Source organism: Giraffa tippelskirchi, chromosome 4 (assembly GCF_054371585.1).
Source record: "Giraffa tippelskirchi isolate mGirTip1 chromosome 4, T2T-mGirTip1v1.2.pri, whole genome shotgun sequence".
Taxonomy (NCBI): domain Eukaryota; kingdom Metazoa; phylum Chordata; class Mammalia; order Artiodactyla; family Giraffidae; genus Giraffa; species Giraffa tippelskirchi.
The window spans coordinates 129857665-129874207 of record NC_137278.1 but is presented as its reverse complement, the minus strand read 5'-3'; the positions used below and the strand labels follow the sequence as shown (position 1 = coordinate 129874207).

Below are 16543 nucleotides of genomic sequence, written 5' to 3'. Positions count from 1 at the left end.
CTTGATCGCTTGGCTAAGGTGGTGTTTGCCAGGTTTCTCCACCATAAAGTGACTGTTTTCCTGTTTGCTTACCGTATTCTTTGGAAATGAGTCAGTTAAGTCCAGCCCACACTTGGGGCAGGAGGAGGGAGGATTAAGCTCCACCTCCTGGAGGAGGTACTATCTGCATATATTATTTGAAATTTTTCTGTAAAGGAAGACTTACTCTTTTTACCCATGTGTTTATTAATTGTCATTAATTTATATCAGTATGAACTCGTATACTTTAGGTTATCATTCAGTACCATGCTATTTATTTTATTGCTCAGATTGTTCCAGTTTTAGCTCCTGGGAACTATTCCAGGTTGGGTTCTCTATCCCTCTGACATGCCCACGTCCTTTTGCCACTTGAGCACTTCCTTACTTTCTGAAACTAGGAGATGTTCCAAGCTCGTCTTGTATTTTCCCTGCCCTTGCTCTTGAATCAGCATTTTCTTCAGGAGCCCTGGTTCTTTTCTTTGGAGAAACCAAGATCTGAGCATTGGGTGTGTACATTGCTGGTAAGCCCTCAGCAGAGAGAGCTAGGAAATACACATATGTGGACTAACTCATGTGTATATACATATGTAAAATTATTCCTGTATATCCATCTGGATACACATTGAAGTAAACATGGATCCACACTCTTGTCTCTGACTCTAATGCAATACCACAGAGTTTATTCTACCTTTCCCCCCTTACTTATCTGCAGTTCCTTCTCTGACAGTGAGAAACCTGCCTGTCACCATCCACCCTAATAGATGGTGGATTTCCTTATTTATTTAATTCTGTATACATGTGAAACACTTTCAGAATTGTTAATCCATATTTCTCTGAGTAACAGATTTACTAACCAGGGTGCAGTGTTTATGTATAGTTCCTTTTGTCTTTAGCCTTATAGTTTCCTATTGAAACATTTTCCAGGGTTACTTTGGTTTCACCTCACTTCCTTCAGTGAGTTTATGTCAAACATTTATATTAAGTTCATTTGTGACAGTCTACGTTCTATCTTGGGATCCCTTGACATCCTTTTTGATTTAAAAAAAAAATTACGTATATTTAGGTTCAGTCTTTGTAAGGTATGTTCAGATGGTAAAGAATCTGCCTGCAATTCAGGAGACCTGGGTTCAATTCCTGGGTCAGGAAGATCCCCTGGAAAAGGGAATGGCAACCCACTCCAGTATTCTTGCCTGGAGAATCCCATGGATAGAGGAGTCTGGTGGGCTACAGTCCATGGGGTCACAAAGAGTCGGGCACAACTGAGCAACTAACACACACAAGATACAGTTTTTTGGGTTTTGTCAAATATAGAAGTCCTATATTTACCACCCTTGGACCATGTAGAACAGTTCCATCACCCTAAAAATTTCCATGTGCCTTCCCTTGTAGTCAGTCACCTCCCGTCACATTGTCTAATCTGTTTAATGCCACTTATCTGTTTTCTACACCTGTAGTTTTGCCTTTTCCAGAATGTCACGTGAATGGAATCTTACAATTTATGGTTGTTCACTTAGCCAAAATGCATTTAAGATTCATCCATATTGTTTCATGATCAGTAGCTTGTTTCTTTTTGTCACTGAATAATACTCCATTCTGTGGGTACATCAAAATTGGTTTATCCATTCACCTGTTGAAAGACATCTTGGTTGCTTCCAGTTTGAAGTCACCGGACCTTTATAGATAAAGCTGCTGTAAACACTTAAGGCAATTGCCACGCTGTGCAGCATTAGAGAATGGTCACCCATTTGAGGGCAGAGGGGATCATTAATAATTGATAAAGATTTGGGCTGAAAAAAGTCAACTAATTATTTACTTATCTTTGTAACATTCACCTTACAATGTGGCTGCTGTGTCTATAGTGTTAAATTTGGTGAGTATGTGATATAAGAGACAATCTTGTCTAAAAGGAGTTTGCCATCTAATAGGGAAGGTAAGATTTTTGTGAGCCGGCCTATAGTTTTAATCTGGGTTAGGTTCTGGTTTGTTGTGTCTGGTGGGATAGTAATAATAGTATCCAACTGATTAGTGTCTAAGTCTTAATAAAGTCTTTATAGAGGCAACTGAGTGACAGCTTGGAGAGGTCAATGCCATTAAAAGAAGAATTTATCATTTACATTTCCCAAGAGAAGGGGACATGCCCACATCACATGGGGCCCGGGAGAAGCACCAGCTTTGGTCAGGAGAGCAGCGCAAGGAGGAAGCATGGCCCAGAGCCTTTATGTTTTCCTTTGCTCTGCTCTGGGAAAGGCAAGGCAGGGCAGGGGAAGCGGCTTAGGATTAGCTAGTTTGAATAACTGCTTGGGTCTTAGGGCTCAGGGACTGTTCCTTGTGGTCTGGTACAGACATCTGTTGTCTGTCGATTGATTTAGGGCCTGGGAAATACTAGCCTTGTGTGTGAGAGTTAAAGGAGACAGTCTAGAACAGGGGGTCTTGCTGGCAGGGGAGGTATAAACAGTGCTGGCCGTTAGTCCGGCCCTGTGATTAATGAATGCCAAATAGACAAATACAAGCTCTAAGAGATCACAATACTAACACAGCCTTCCTACATGGTGCTCTCTCTACCCACCAGTCGAACAATCTAATTCAAGTGTGTTGTTGACTGACGACTTTGAAACAGGAATATAGAAGTGTATGAGATGAGGTCTTTGCCCCAAGGAGCTCATGATATATCAAGAAAAACAGATGCATTCAGTCACACTACCATGTGCCAGGCACTTGCTAGTCTCTGAAGACACAGGGCTTAATCTAAGAGATGGAAAACTCATAACCAAATAGAGTACATCTCTCTCCTCTATCAACATTAATATTTCATAAAAAAATACATCCTCTCATTTTGCTCTATGTCTCCAAACCCCTTCTACTACCCCCTATACTCCACTTGTTTTCTGAATATCCTTTAGAGGAGCTTATTTTATGGATTTGAGTTTTCACTTTCATGACAAATACAAGGATAGGCGTATGACTGACAGATTTTCTTTTAAGGATCTGGAGCAGATCTTTAAAAAACTCAGAGCTATGTTTAGGTAGTTGTCTTTATACCATTGCATCTAAAAAAGCAGTGATGGGGGAAGGAGTATAGTCATATGTGTGTGGCTGGATCAGGGAAGAAGGCGCTGTGGGGGGCTGTTTGGGACTGTGAGGACTAGGGTTCAGGAGACTTGTTCCATTGTTGGTTTTGTTGTTAACATGAGCACAGGGGGCAGATGTCTTCCTCTTTCTAAGCCTCATTTCCTCATTTACAGAATGGGGTTGATGATTACCACTTTGTCTACCTATTTTATATTGTTGTTAAAGATGAAATGAGATAATAAGTATAAGACTTAAAGTACAGTATAAATGTTAGGTATATTATAATGTCTTATACATAAAAAGCCTCAGAAAATATTGAGGGAATGAATGCTGCTGCTGCTGCTAAGTGTCTTCAGTCTAGTCCGACTCTGTGCGACCCCATAGATGGCAGCCCACCAGGCTCCCCCGTCCCTGGGATTCCTCAGGCAAGAACACTGGAGTGGGTTGCTATTTCCTTCTCCAATGCATGAAAGTGAAAAGTGAAAGTGAAGTCACTCAGTTGTTCCAACTCTTTGCGACCCCATGGACTGCAGCCTACCAGACTCCTCCGTCCATGGGATTTTCAAGGCAAGAGTACTGGAGTGGGTTACCCTTGCCTTCTCCAGAGGGAATGAATGAATATATTTCTTTTTCGTTTTGTTTCTGACGTTAACTCCAAGGAATGAGAACTGAGCGACCTTGATCTTATTTTCTGAACGTCAGTAGTATTTATCATCTATAGCTGTAATTTAGTAATTATGTTCTTTCTTATATTTAGTGATTGTTTTGCGTCAGTTTTGGTGCTTTAATGAGAGTGGGTAAAGAGTATATGTATATGTTTCCTATCTCCTACAGAACCTAGAGTGAAAAGTACATTATAGGTACTTAATAAATATTTGTTGATTCATTGATACTGGTTCAGCGTTTAGGGTATCTATTATAAATAAACCCTTTGGGGACTAATTCTAAAGAAGAGTATATGTACATGAGGGACAAGTTGGTGTACAGCCTGGGGGGCATCATCATGGAAACAATAAAACAGACTTGGTAGACGGTCTGAGGGAGATCCTGATACAGAACTTAAAGACATTGTAGGTTTAATTTGGGAAACAAAAGAAGAAGGGCCTGCCTGATGGAGGTTAGAGGTCAGAATGAGAATGGTGTTCTAGTAGGTGCATGCACTGGTGGAACAGTAATAAAGGCCAAGTTGCTGAGATTTTAAGAGTCTTTTTAAAATTGCAGTTATTCACTGTAGCTATACCTCTGTCTTAGTCAAACAAGCAACCTTAAAACTTTGTTCAGAGGTGAGTCCTTGTCATTGTATAGAGTAGCTCTTCAAGGTTGAGGCTTAATGCTTACGAAGCCTCTTGCTTCTGCAGAGCCAATCTCTTAGACTGATGATGTCATTAATAGTATAATCCATGTAGAGTGTCAGAGGTTTTTAGCAGTTTTGTAGCTCAGCTAAGCAGATAGGCCAGGAATTAGCAGCCTTTTATGGAGATGTTAGACTTCCCTGGTGGCTCAGAGGTTAAAGCGTCTGCCTCCAATGCGGGAGACCTGGGTTCAATCCCTGGGTCAGGGAAGATCCTCTGGGGAAGGAAATGGCAAACCACTCCAGTATTCTTGCCTAGAGAATCCCATGGATGGAGGAGCCTGGTAGGCTACAGTCCACGGGGTCGCAAAGAGTCGGACACAACTGAGCGACTTCCCTCCCTCCCTCCCCTTCTATGGAGATGTTTGGTTTACTTTCCTTCTGGAGGATGAAGAGGATTCCTGCTGTGTAGAGATTCTCACAGGCTGGGGGATGTGTGTGTGTGTGTCTTGCTGGCCTGAATGGTAGAGACTGTTTAAAGTGGAAAGAAGAGTCAGGTCTTGGTATCAATAGACCTATTCTTGTGTGTGTTAGTGATGTCATGTCTCCCCTAAAATAGGGTACCTGTCTGATCTAGAGGGCTTCCCAGGTGGCGCAAGTGGTAAAGAACCCACTTGCCAATGCAGGAGAGGCCAAAGACTCAGGTTTGATCCCTGGGTTGGAAAGATCCCCTGGAGAAGGAAATGACAACCCACTCCAGTATTCTTGCCTGGAGAATCCCATGGACAGAGGAGCCTCGTGAGCTACAGTCCATAGGGTCTCAAAGAGTCAGACACGACTGAAGTGATTTAGCACGCAGCACGTCCGATCCAGGAATTATATCTGGTTGGCATGTTTCCTTCATGTTTACCATGTTTACTAAACCTTCATGTTTAGTTAGTGAGTACTAGTTATATACTATTAAGTACTGGTCTGGATATTTTTACTGGCAAGCTGGGAAACACAATGCAGGTATGTTACCTGCTCTTGGGAATTTCATTGCAGGACTCTTACACCTAACTAAGCATAAAAGCAGGTGTAGACAATTATATAAATGTCCATCGACTGTGTTTATAAGATGTGGTAACTGTCTTCTGACTTTGAAGGACTGTCATGTAAATCAGAGACCTGACTACTCAAGAATTAGCGTTAAGGCTGATAGGTGAAAGCTGGCAGGGGCAAATTCTGATGGATTGTGTGGAATGGGCTTATTTGTTCACAGATGAACTGCCTCAGGTCAAAACTCTCTGTTCCTCTGAACAGCAGAGCTGTTTTTTGTCTCTTGGCAGTTTGTAAAGGCAGTGAATGTGGCATGGACTGGCTGGGCTGTCAGTGCATCTCCAACTTGGCACTTTCATTGAGAAAATTGGGAGAATTCTCTGTTGTAGTGGTGGGCTATTCTGTGCACTGTAGGATGGTTAGCTGCAACCCCAGCCTGCTGCTAGATGCCAGTAGCACCCGCTTTACCCCCAGTTGTGGCACTCAAAAATATGTGTGTGTGTGTGCGCGCGCGCACGCATGCTTAATTGCTCAGTCGTGTCTGACTCTTTGCAACCCCACAGACTGTAGCCCACCCGTCCATGGGATTTTCCAGGCAAGAGTACTAGAGTGTGTAGCCCTTCCCTTCTCCAGGGGAATCTTCCCGACCCAGGGATCGAACCCGGGTCTACTGCATTGCAGGAAGATTCGTTACTGCTAGCCACAGAGAAGCCTCCCAAAATGTCTCTAGACAATGCCAAAATTTCCGTGAAAGGCGAAACCTCCCCAGTGTAGAACCTCTGGGTCAGGTAAAGAAGTTAAGGTGCTTCAGAACTCTAGCGGTTTAAACTTTCTTTTGCTTTGCAAGTGAATTCTGCAGCATAATTTTTTCAGCAAGTAAGAACTGGTTAGAGGACCTGCATAACTGGAGTTGTGATATTCAGTTACTTTCCAATTCAGGGAGTCTTTTTAGGTTGGAAGGTTGTCAGAATCTGCTGAGTGGTGATGGTGAGCTTGGAATATACAAGATGTTCCCTAACCAGGGTATACTCCTGGGAGAAGGCTATGAGATGAAAGGAGAAGTTTAGACAAGGTTGTAGTAAAGACACCTGAATGAGGGACCAGTGAGTGGGGAGGGAGCGATGTGGATTAGCCATTACAGCTTAGTCAGCTGTGGTCAAGCAAGGTTCTCTTCCTGACCCTTTTCCTTCCCTCTGAGAGCCTGGACTGTTCTGTTAAGGAGGAAAGAGTGCCCATGCAACTTACAAGCTTGAATCTTGGTTCCTTCATTTACTAGTTTTGACCTGACACTTTTCTTAGCTTTGTTTCCTATTACATGTTTATTTCATTTTTTAAAAATTATGGTAAAATATGCATAACATAAAGTTTACCACTTTAACCAATTTTTCCGCTGCTACTTATTTATAACTGGGAGTTTGAACCTTTTGACTGCCTTCATCCAGCTTCCCCCTCCTCCCACCCTTTTGCCTGTGATAACCGCAGATATGATCTCTTTTTATATGAATTTGTCTGCTTTTGAAGTATAATTGACCTGCAACTCTAGGTTAGTTCTTGTTACACAACACAGTGATTCAGTATCTCTATACATTTCAAAATAATCATTGTGAGAAGTCTAGTTGCGATATGTCACCATACAAAGATACCACATGGTTATTGACTCTGTTCCCCACATTGTACATTTCATATCCATGACCCCTATATTTTGCAACTGGAAGTTTGTACTTCTTAATCTCCCTCACTGATTTCTCTCCTCCCTCCACCCCCACCCCTCTGGCAATAAAATGTTTGTGCTCTGTGACTCTGTTTCTTTTTTATTATGTTCATTCTTTTTTGGTTTTTTAGATTCCACATTTAAGTGAAGTCATACAGTATTTGTCTTTCTCTGTCTGATTTATTTCATTTGGCACAACAGCCTCTAGGTGCATCTGTCTTATTGCAAATGGCAAGAGTTCGTTCTTTTTAATGACTGAATGATATTCCACTGTATGTATGTGCCACATCTTCATTATTCATTCATCTATTGTTAGACACTTAAGTTGCCATTTTAGCTATTTTTAAGTGTACAGTGTGGTGGCATTAAGTGCATTCACATTGTTGTACAGCTATCGCCACCATTCACCTCCAGAACTTTTTCATCTGGCAGGACTGAAACTCTACCCATTGAAAAATAACTCCCCGTTTCCCCTCCCCCTTATCTCCTGGTAACCACCATTCTGCTTTCTGTCTGTGAACTTGACTACTCTTGGTACCTTGTATAAGGGAAATCACATAGTATTTGTCCTTTTGTGATGAGCTTATTTCACTCAGCATAATATTTTCAAGCTTCCTCCATGTTGTAGCTTGTGTCAGAATTTCCATTTTAAGGCTTTACAATATTCCATTATATGTGTATGCCACATTTTCTTTATCCATTTATCTGTCAGTAGACATTTAGGTTGCTTCCACTTTTCTGCTACTGTGAATAATGCTGCCTTTTTTTTTTTTTCCATTTAAAAATGTCAACAAATAATGCTTCTTTCGTACTGTGTGTAAAGGCTCCTTGTGGAGTGCTGGGCATTGGCACATGATAAGTGACACTTCCTTTTTTCACCTATTTTTATGCCAGCTTCTCCACTTCTGCTTCTTTTAGGTCTCCCACCTAGTACTGGTAATCCAACCAAAGCAGGGGCTAATGGATTTTTTTTTTTTTTGCCAGTTAAAGTCCCTTGCAAGACTGACATTTGCAATCACTGTCCTCTGAACTCTCTGTGTTATTTCAAGACTAGTCAGTCTCTGAAAATTGGAGTTGATTTTGAGGTTGCCTTAAGTGCTGAGGTTCTCTTTAATGGCTCTGAGAATCCTTCACTAAGCTCCTTGTCACATTTTTTCTCCCCAAGATAATTTGTTCTAAAACCTTGCTAGTGGCAGCTTGTTGTACCTAGGGTCCTGAGGTCCCTTCATCAAAGGTTTTGATTCATTTGTCATTCAAAAGACTATTGATAGCCTGAGGGTGAGTTTTAGATACACTTGGTGAGTTTCATTGCTTTGTTCCTTTGACTCCTTTCTTTAAACACACAGGCTCCCTCCCTGTGTGGGAAGAAATATTTTTGGCTGGCCCTTTTCTGTCTGTACTATGCCATCTGTCACAGGGGTCATTGCTCAGAGGCTCACTTCTTCCCTGCTGGGAGCAGGTGGTCAAAACCAATGGCTATTGACAGGGTCAGGTTGGAGCAGCTTACCGGTGTGCCCCCAAAGCTGTGTGTATGGTTGTTATCTTCAGAGGACTATAAGAAGGCCTTACTTTGGAGTCTTTTTTGCATTAAAGAGGAAGAAAGGCAGATATGATCCTAAATTGTTAGTTAATTCCTGTAGTCTAGCCGCTTATCCACTGTCCTGTCTGTGCTCCTGCCTCTCTCCACCTCAACTGGTCTTGAGTTCTAAGACTGCTACCTGAGTCCACCTACAGCGTACAGAGAAAGTACAGCCATGAAAATTGTGGACAATATAATTAAACTGATTCACACCTTAAATGTAAGAGGTGACATCCTGATCCATGTTCAAACAAAATAAAATACCCCTGAAATCTTCCAGTGCTCCTGGGTGGTAAAGACCTTAGTTTTAAAGTCTTATTTAAAGAGTGTGTGCTTCCAACTGTTCAAGATTCTGGGCCTGACTCACGGGAGAGCCAGCCCAGTGCTGAGTCACTTAGCCAACTTCATTCATTGATCATGTGCTTATGCACAGCTTGGTTGCAAGGTGGGAGAGAACTACTATTTTCAAATGTTCCTTCCTGAGGTAGCATGGTCCAGAAGTGAATTGAGAGACAGGATGCTAGGGTTCTATTCTTGGCTCAGCTATGCACCTTCAGCAAGAGACAGCCCTGTCCCGACCCCCACCCCACTGTGTTAATGTAGGAAGATCAGGGAAATAGGTAAAACCAGCAAGACAGATGAGATGGAAGACTTTTTTTATATAAAATGGTTTTCCCAGCAAGATTATGAGGCAGTATGGCCCCCTACCCCGTGACTCCTGGTTCACCAAGCTTTGCTCAAGTTACTTACCGTAGCCTCCACTTTTTTTTTTAATAAATTTATTTATTTTAGTTGGGGGCTAATTATTTTACAATATTGTGGTGGGTTTTGCCATACATTGACATGAATCAGCCATGGGTTTACATATGTTCCCCATCCTGAACCCCCTTCCCACCTCCCTCCCCATCCCATCGCCCCAGCCCTGAGCATTTGTAAGGAGGAATTTCTCCTCCAAGATAAACCCCAGCATTCTTGGTCTCCGTTCTTTTTCCAACCGGTCATGCTTCTTTCCCACAGGACTCACTGGATTGTGCTTCAGTGCATTCAGCTGTTTTAAAAGCCACAAACAATTTTTTCTATTAAGTGGGGGAAATTCAGAAGAGTTTCCAGAGTAAGTTCGTCTTAGGTGTGTGGGCTCAGGTTACGGAAATCATCTTGAACCAGTGTAATGTATTGCCGGCTTCTTTGGAGACTCCCTGGTTCCCCTCTAAATCTACTGTTTGCATAACTATGCTCTCTAGCTTGTGTCCTCTTATGTCAATCTCAATCCTAGACTTAGTTATACCTTTCACCTCTTCTGATCCCTGGAAAAGTAAAACCTTTTCTACCTCGGCCTTAGGTACTATGTACTCCTTGTCATCCTAACCTCGATATAATAGTATCTCTGAACTTTGCCCACAGAATTCTTTTGTTTTTAATAGAAATTGTTTAAGGATACAGAAAAGCATAGAAAATAATTTAATATTTGCTTTACGCCTTTTTTTGAATGTAAGAAATCATGGGTTCATTTGAAGCCCAGAGTCACTGTGTGCAGCCCCCAACTCTTTTGAACAGACCGTCTTTGCAGAGTGCGTCGCCTCCCTGCAGATTTGCCTCCCATGACCTGTATTCATTATTCTGTTTCCTCAAGTGCTTTCACAGCTCCCTCCCCATCCCTTGCTGTGACCTTGGGCAAATTGCTTTACCTCTCTGAGCTTTATCTTTCTCTTCTGTAAAATGAGAATAATAGCAGCACCTGCCTTTGCCAAGTTATTTTGAGAATCAAATGCAGTAATATATGTGGAAGTAGTTTGTATAGCTCTGTGTTACGTGTTGCATCAGTCATCATTATAGAGAACCCACAGCAATGTTTTCCAGGGCTGTGGGTGAGGGAGCCATGAGAAGGGAGATGCCAAAGGAAATGGTGTATCGGAATCTCAAGGGGCTTTTTCAAACTATAACCTATCTACCTTACCCTTGGATGTGTTTACATACATATGTACATATACATAGATAATAGTTAGAAATACATTGAAGGTACAGGCCAATGGGAAATCATTTCTATATTCCCTATCATTTTCAAGGTTCTCAGCTATTTTCTAACCCGTTGTTTTGCCGTGGAATGTCTGTTTAAGAAAATCAATTTCTTAATCTCTCTTTTCTTAAAAATCATATTTTCAATAAGAATCTTCATCAACTGTTTGGCTAAGGAGGTTTGCATTTACCAATATGCTTTGCAAAATTTCTGTTACTGATTCTTGATAACCCCAGAATACATCCTTCTTCTCCTTTGTTTTTTATCTCTCCTGCTGAATGTAGTCTGAAGAGAGTTCTGGTAAGAGTTAAGGATGCCTCAGCAGTTCCTTGATAGCACATTATCTGAAGATAATCAGGTGTAATTACTGTTTAATCATTTCTATAACACTGTGTAGGTTCTCTATGTAGATCCTGGTTGCTGCTCGTTGTCTCTTAGCCTTCCACATTTACTCGTTTGATTTTATTTAATTATGGTACCCTGACCCAAACTAGAGAAGGGATATTTGGATGAATATATTCCTTATAACTGTTTTGAAGAACTACTCAGTTTTATTATTTAAAATATTTAATGTTCAAGTGTAGAAATTAAAAATGCTTATACTCTGCTGCTGCTGCTGCTAAGTCGCTTCAGTCATGTCCGACTCTGGGCGACCCCATAGATGGCAGCCCACCAGGCTCCTCTGTCCTTGGGACTCTCCAGGCAAGAGGACCGGAGTGGGTTGCCATTTCCTTCTCCAATGCATGCATGCATGCTAAGTCGCTTCAGTCTTGTCCGGCCCCGTGCGACCCTATGGACAGCAGCCCACCAGGCTCCTCCATCCACAGGATTCTCTAGGCAAGAATACTGGAGTGGGTTGCCATTTCCTTCTCCATGCTTATACCCTAGAACCTAGTATTTGAACTCCTAAGTATATACACCCAAGAGACTTTCTCATTTGAGTGCATGGCAGCCGCGACAAGAATGTTTATGGTTGTTGATAATAGTGTGACATTTTTGGAAACAGAGTTTCATCAGTAGAAGAGTAGATAAATTGTGGTATAGTCAACAATGAGCCACTGCTATGACACTGAGAATATACATGAATTAGAGGAAAATATATCAAAAGGAGGGCTTCCTTGGTGGCTCAGTGGTAAAGAATGCACCGGCAATGTAGGAGAAGCAGGTTCTTTCCTTGGGTTGGGAAGATCCCCTGAGGAAGGAAATGGCAACCCCTTCCAGTATTCTTGCCTGGAAAATCCCATGGACAGAGGAGCCTAGCTGGCTACAGTCCACGGGGTTGCAAAAGACTCAGACATGACTTAGCAACTAAGCAACAATGTCAGGAGGAATAAATGTCAGCCTTAATAGGAAATGGGATAATGCAAGTTTCAGATTATGGTCAGTATTTTGCATTTATACAAAGTTTCAGAACATACACAACAATCCTTTATGTTATATTGGATATGTGTTACATTGGATACTTTGTGGTAATAGTACAAAAATAATGTAAAATAATAAATTTTAGAACAGTGCAGAACAATCCTTTATAATGGATACATTGTTTATGTGGTAATAATATAAAATAATATAAAGTAGAAGAATTTGAGAAACACCTAATTCAAGATAGTGGTTGCCTTTGAGAAGGAAAGAGAGGAATTATATCGGAAAAATTACACATGGAGCTTCTGTTGTATCTGTAAAGTTCTATTACTATCTGTGTGGTTTTTAAAAAAATATTTACTTATTTATGTATGTCTGTGCTGGGTCTTTGTTGCTGCACAAGGGCTTTCTTTAGTTGCGGTGACCAGGGGCTTCTCTCTAGTTGTGGTGTGTGGCCTACTCCTTCCTGGTGGTAACTTCTCTTGTTGCAGAGCTCAAGAGAGCTCTAGAGTATGGGCTCAGTGGTTGCGGCACATGGGCTTAGCTGCCCCGAGGCATGTGGAATCTTCCTGGACCAGGGATCGAACCTGTGTCTCAAGGGTTCTTAACCACTGTACCATCAGGGAAGTCCATATCTTTTTTTTTTTTAATACCTGAAATAAGTCAACTGTAATAAGAATTCAAAATGTACGTTTTAGTTTATTTAGGTTGTTGTAACAAAAGTATCATGGTCTAGGTGACTTGTAAACAACCAATACTTATTTCTCAGTTCTGGAGTTTAGGAAGTACAAGGTCAAGTTGCTTGCAGATTCAGGTCTGCCCCTGCTTCCTGGTTCATAGAAGGTTGTCTCTTCACTGTCACTTCGTATGGCAGGAGGGGCAAGGGAGCTTTCTGGGGTTTCTTTTATAAGGGACTCTATCTTTTGTAATTCAACATACAAATTTTGGGAAGACATAAATATTCTATAGAAATGTATATAGAATATGACCCCCAACTTTGTAAAATTATGGGCAAAGGAAAGAACATTTAAGGATTTAACAGTCATTCATATCTAGATGATTTTCATTTTTAATATTTTTCTGTACTTTTCAAGTTTTCCACAGGGAAAAATGATGATAAATACTATTTATTTAATATTTATTTATGAGATCACAGAATATCAAAATAAGACAGTAAGGTAGTATTGACAGCCATTCAGAGTTTTTTCTCCAGTCGACCTGAGAGTATTTTTCAGTTACCTTAACTAGCTTTAATTTTCAAACACTTTAATTTGATGAGTGCTTTACTGTTCTCTTTGTTTTATATTTTTCTTTACAATAAAAGTTAAGTTTACAGGAAAAAACTAGGATTTTTAAAGACAAAGGATGCTATTTAGTATGACGTAAAATCATGTTAAGGCAAATAATGATTTTCAAAGACTGACAGCATAATTAACAAATTGACTACTTCCTAGTTAAAATTCTCATGGGATTGAAGATGGGCTGGATCAGACTACAGAGAAATAAACTTAATTTTAACTTTTTATTCTTCTTTTCTCTGTCTTGTCCCTAGGACTTCATATTTCACATTCATAGAACAAACTTCTTTTTCTTCTCAACTTAGATATTACTTTTATAGGAAATCCTGCATCTACCCCACCCACACCCATCTGCGCCTCATTCTGGGTTAGATGGATCCCTAGTACCTTATCCTTAATACTGTTGTCACTGCATTGTAATTGGCTGATAATCTGTCTCTACTGGAATTTAAACTCCATAAGGATAGGATACAGATATTTTGTTCATTATTCAATTAATCCCTAGTATCTAGCACAATGTCCAGCATATAGAAAGCACTGGTAATTAAAGAGTAAACTGAATGAACCAGTTAATGCAAAGGTCACAGCTGAAGGGAACATTCTGGAAACTGAACCATTTGATAAACTATATTTTCTGCTCATAGGTACAAGAGAAGTCATTAGATTGAGTAATAAGAATTCCAGAATTTTCTCTGGAACTTTTAAGTGGAGAAGTGAAAAGCTACAGTTTTAAGTGCTGGTGCCTTACTTGAACTAATGAATGAGAAAGTACTGAAATGAAGAAAGTATACCTGAGATCGAAATAAATAAATGAGTTTTTAAAGTTTTAATTCGTTCCTCCTTCATCTTATCTGATTTTAAATGTTATTTTCAGACCTTGTTTTAAGCAGTATGCTTTCTTAATATTAGTTACGTTCTTTAGTCATCATTCGTTTTATAAAAACTTATTGAAAATATAGCATGCATATAGAAAATGGTAGAAACCATGACTATGCACTTGATAAGTTTTCAGTGAACATACCTGTGAAACTAGCAAGTCAAGTCTCCATCTGCCTCTTCTACCTTTCCACAGTGGAACTAATGTCCTAAGTATTCATCTTTTTAATAATACAGTTTTTATAGACTGCCTCAACCTATCATATTTCTATTAATATCAGGAGTCAGTCAGCCTGTTGGGCCCAATGATTCAAAGCTGTTACCATCTTCCACCTTCTAGTCTGAATGAAAGCACAGCCACTTCAGCCCAAAGGCGATGCTTCATCTTATTAACAAGTGCCACATTTCCAAACCGTCACTTCCTTTTATCGCAGAACTCTTGAACTATGGGTATATGGAAAGATAGTTAATAGAAAGTTAACTTATATGCAGAGTACATCATGAGAAACGCTGGGCTGGAAGAAACACAAGCTGGAATCAAGATTGCCGGGAGAAATATCAATAACCTCAGATATGCAGATGACACCACCCTTATGGCAGAGAGTGAAGAAGAACTAAAGAGCCTCTTGATGAAAGTGAAGGAGGAGAGTGAAAAAGTTGGCTTAAAGCTCAATGTTCAGAAAACTAAGATCATGGCATCTGGTCCCATCACTCCATGGGAAATAGATGGGGAAATAGTGGAAAACAGTGTCAGACTTTATTTTTTTGGGCTCCAGAATCACTGCTGATGGTGACTGCAGCCATGAAATTAAAAGACGCTTACTCCTTGGAAGGAAGGTTATGGCCAACCTAGATAGCATATTTAAAAGCAGAGACATTACTTTGCCAACAAAAGTCCGTCTAGTCAAGGCTATGGTTTTTCCAGTGGTCATGTATGGATGTGAGAGTTGGACGGTGAAGAAAGCTGAGTGCTGCAGAATTGATGCTTTTGAACTGTGGTGTTGGAGAAGACTCTTGAGAGTCCCTTGGACTGCAAGGAGATCCAATCAATCCATCCTAAAAGAGATCAATCCTGAGTGTTCATTGGAAGGTCTGATGTTGAAGCTGAAACTCCAATACTTTGGCCACCTCATGCGAAGGGTTGACTCATTGGAAAAGACCCTAATGCTGGGTAGGATTGGGGGCGGGAGGAGAAGGGGACGACAGAGGATGAGATGGTTGGATGGCATCACCGACTCGATGAACATGGGTTTGGGTAGACTCCGGGAGTTGGTGATGGACAGAGAGGCCTGGCGTGCTGCAATTCATGGGGTCTCAGAGAGTCGGACACGACTGAGCGACTGAACTGAACTGAACTGAAGTTATACAGTTGGTTTGAGCCCTAGTTCTCTTGAATATTGACAGTCTTAAGACATATGGATGCATTATTTTAAAGGTATTAGAATCAATTTGCTTTGCAGTATGGCTGTTGTCTTACTATAAGACAAAAAAACTGGAGGTTAGTCTCTCATAAATGCCATAATTATCTGATGTCCTACTGTATTCCTCTTCATGGGCAAAGCACAAGGCAAAGCGTTCGGAGGATGCAGTGATTAATAAGCGTCATCTTTGTGCTTGAGGCACTTATGATCAGGTAGGGGAAAAGAAATAGAAATATAAAACTTAAAATTGTATTTTAGGAGTAATATGCTGAGGGGGAGAGTGGAACTGTTTTTGGCTACAGGGAATATGCCTGGCAAAAGGAGTGGCACAGCCACAGGTGTGGGAATGGAAAAATACAGGAGTGAAGAGTGGTTTATGAGCATCGGATGCAAGCAGAGAATGTCTATTAATAGGCTATCAAGGGCCCTGAGTGCTTATTTAAGGATTTGAAATTTTAAGCAGTGGAGAGTCTGAAAAGCAGTGGAGAGTGAGAGTCTGAAGGTTTCTGAGCAGAAGACCATCAAACCTAAACTTCATACCAGTTTCAGAGTGTATCCACCAGTTTAGAATTACCATACTGTCCAGAGGTTGTATAGGTCATGCTTTAAGGGTTAGTCAGATTAATTTGTCTTCCGTGAGGTGATTAACAAGACATCAGGCACCATAACAGCCATGAACAGTTTTCTACTTTAATTTTTCTACAGGATTTTTGCTAGTCTCATCATCTCTGAGTAGATGAGAGGGAGAACTTTGAACATCTTAGGGAAAAGCATAAGATTAATTTTTGTTAATGCATTACAAATGAGATTAGAAATACAGTTCTTATTTTGTTATCATTGTGCTTGTCCCATTGTAACATTCTTTT

The 16543-nt window shown here is 40.6% G+C and overlaps 2 protein-coding genes and 1 non-coding gene across 5 annotated transcripts in view; all 3 read left to right on the top strand.

The window, feature by feature from the left end:
* SCN8A (sodium voltage-gated channel alpha subunit 8) overlaps window positions 1–16543 on the top strand; it is a 196648-nt gene that overhangs the window by 35874 nt on the left and 144231 nt on the right. The window lies entirely within an intron of this gene.
* The window catches only part of SLC4A8 (solute carrier family 4 member 8), a 200260-nt gene that overhangs the window by 164335 nt on the left and 19382 nt on the right, over window positions 1–16543 (top strand). The gene's annotated exons all lie outside the window — the stretch shown is intronic.
* On the top strand, window positions 4577–4649 carry TRNAW-CCA (transfer RNA tryptophan (anticodon CCA)). Its single transcript has one exon. It is a non-coding gene; the product is annotated as a tRNA-Trp (tRNA).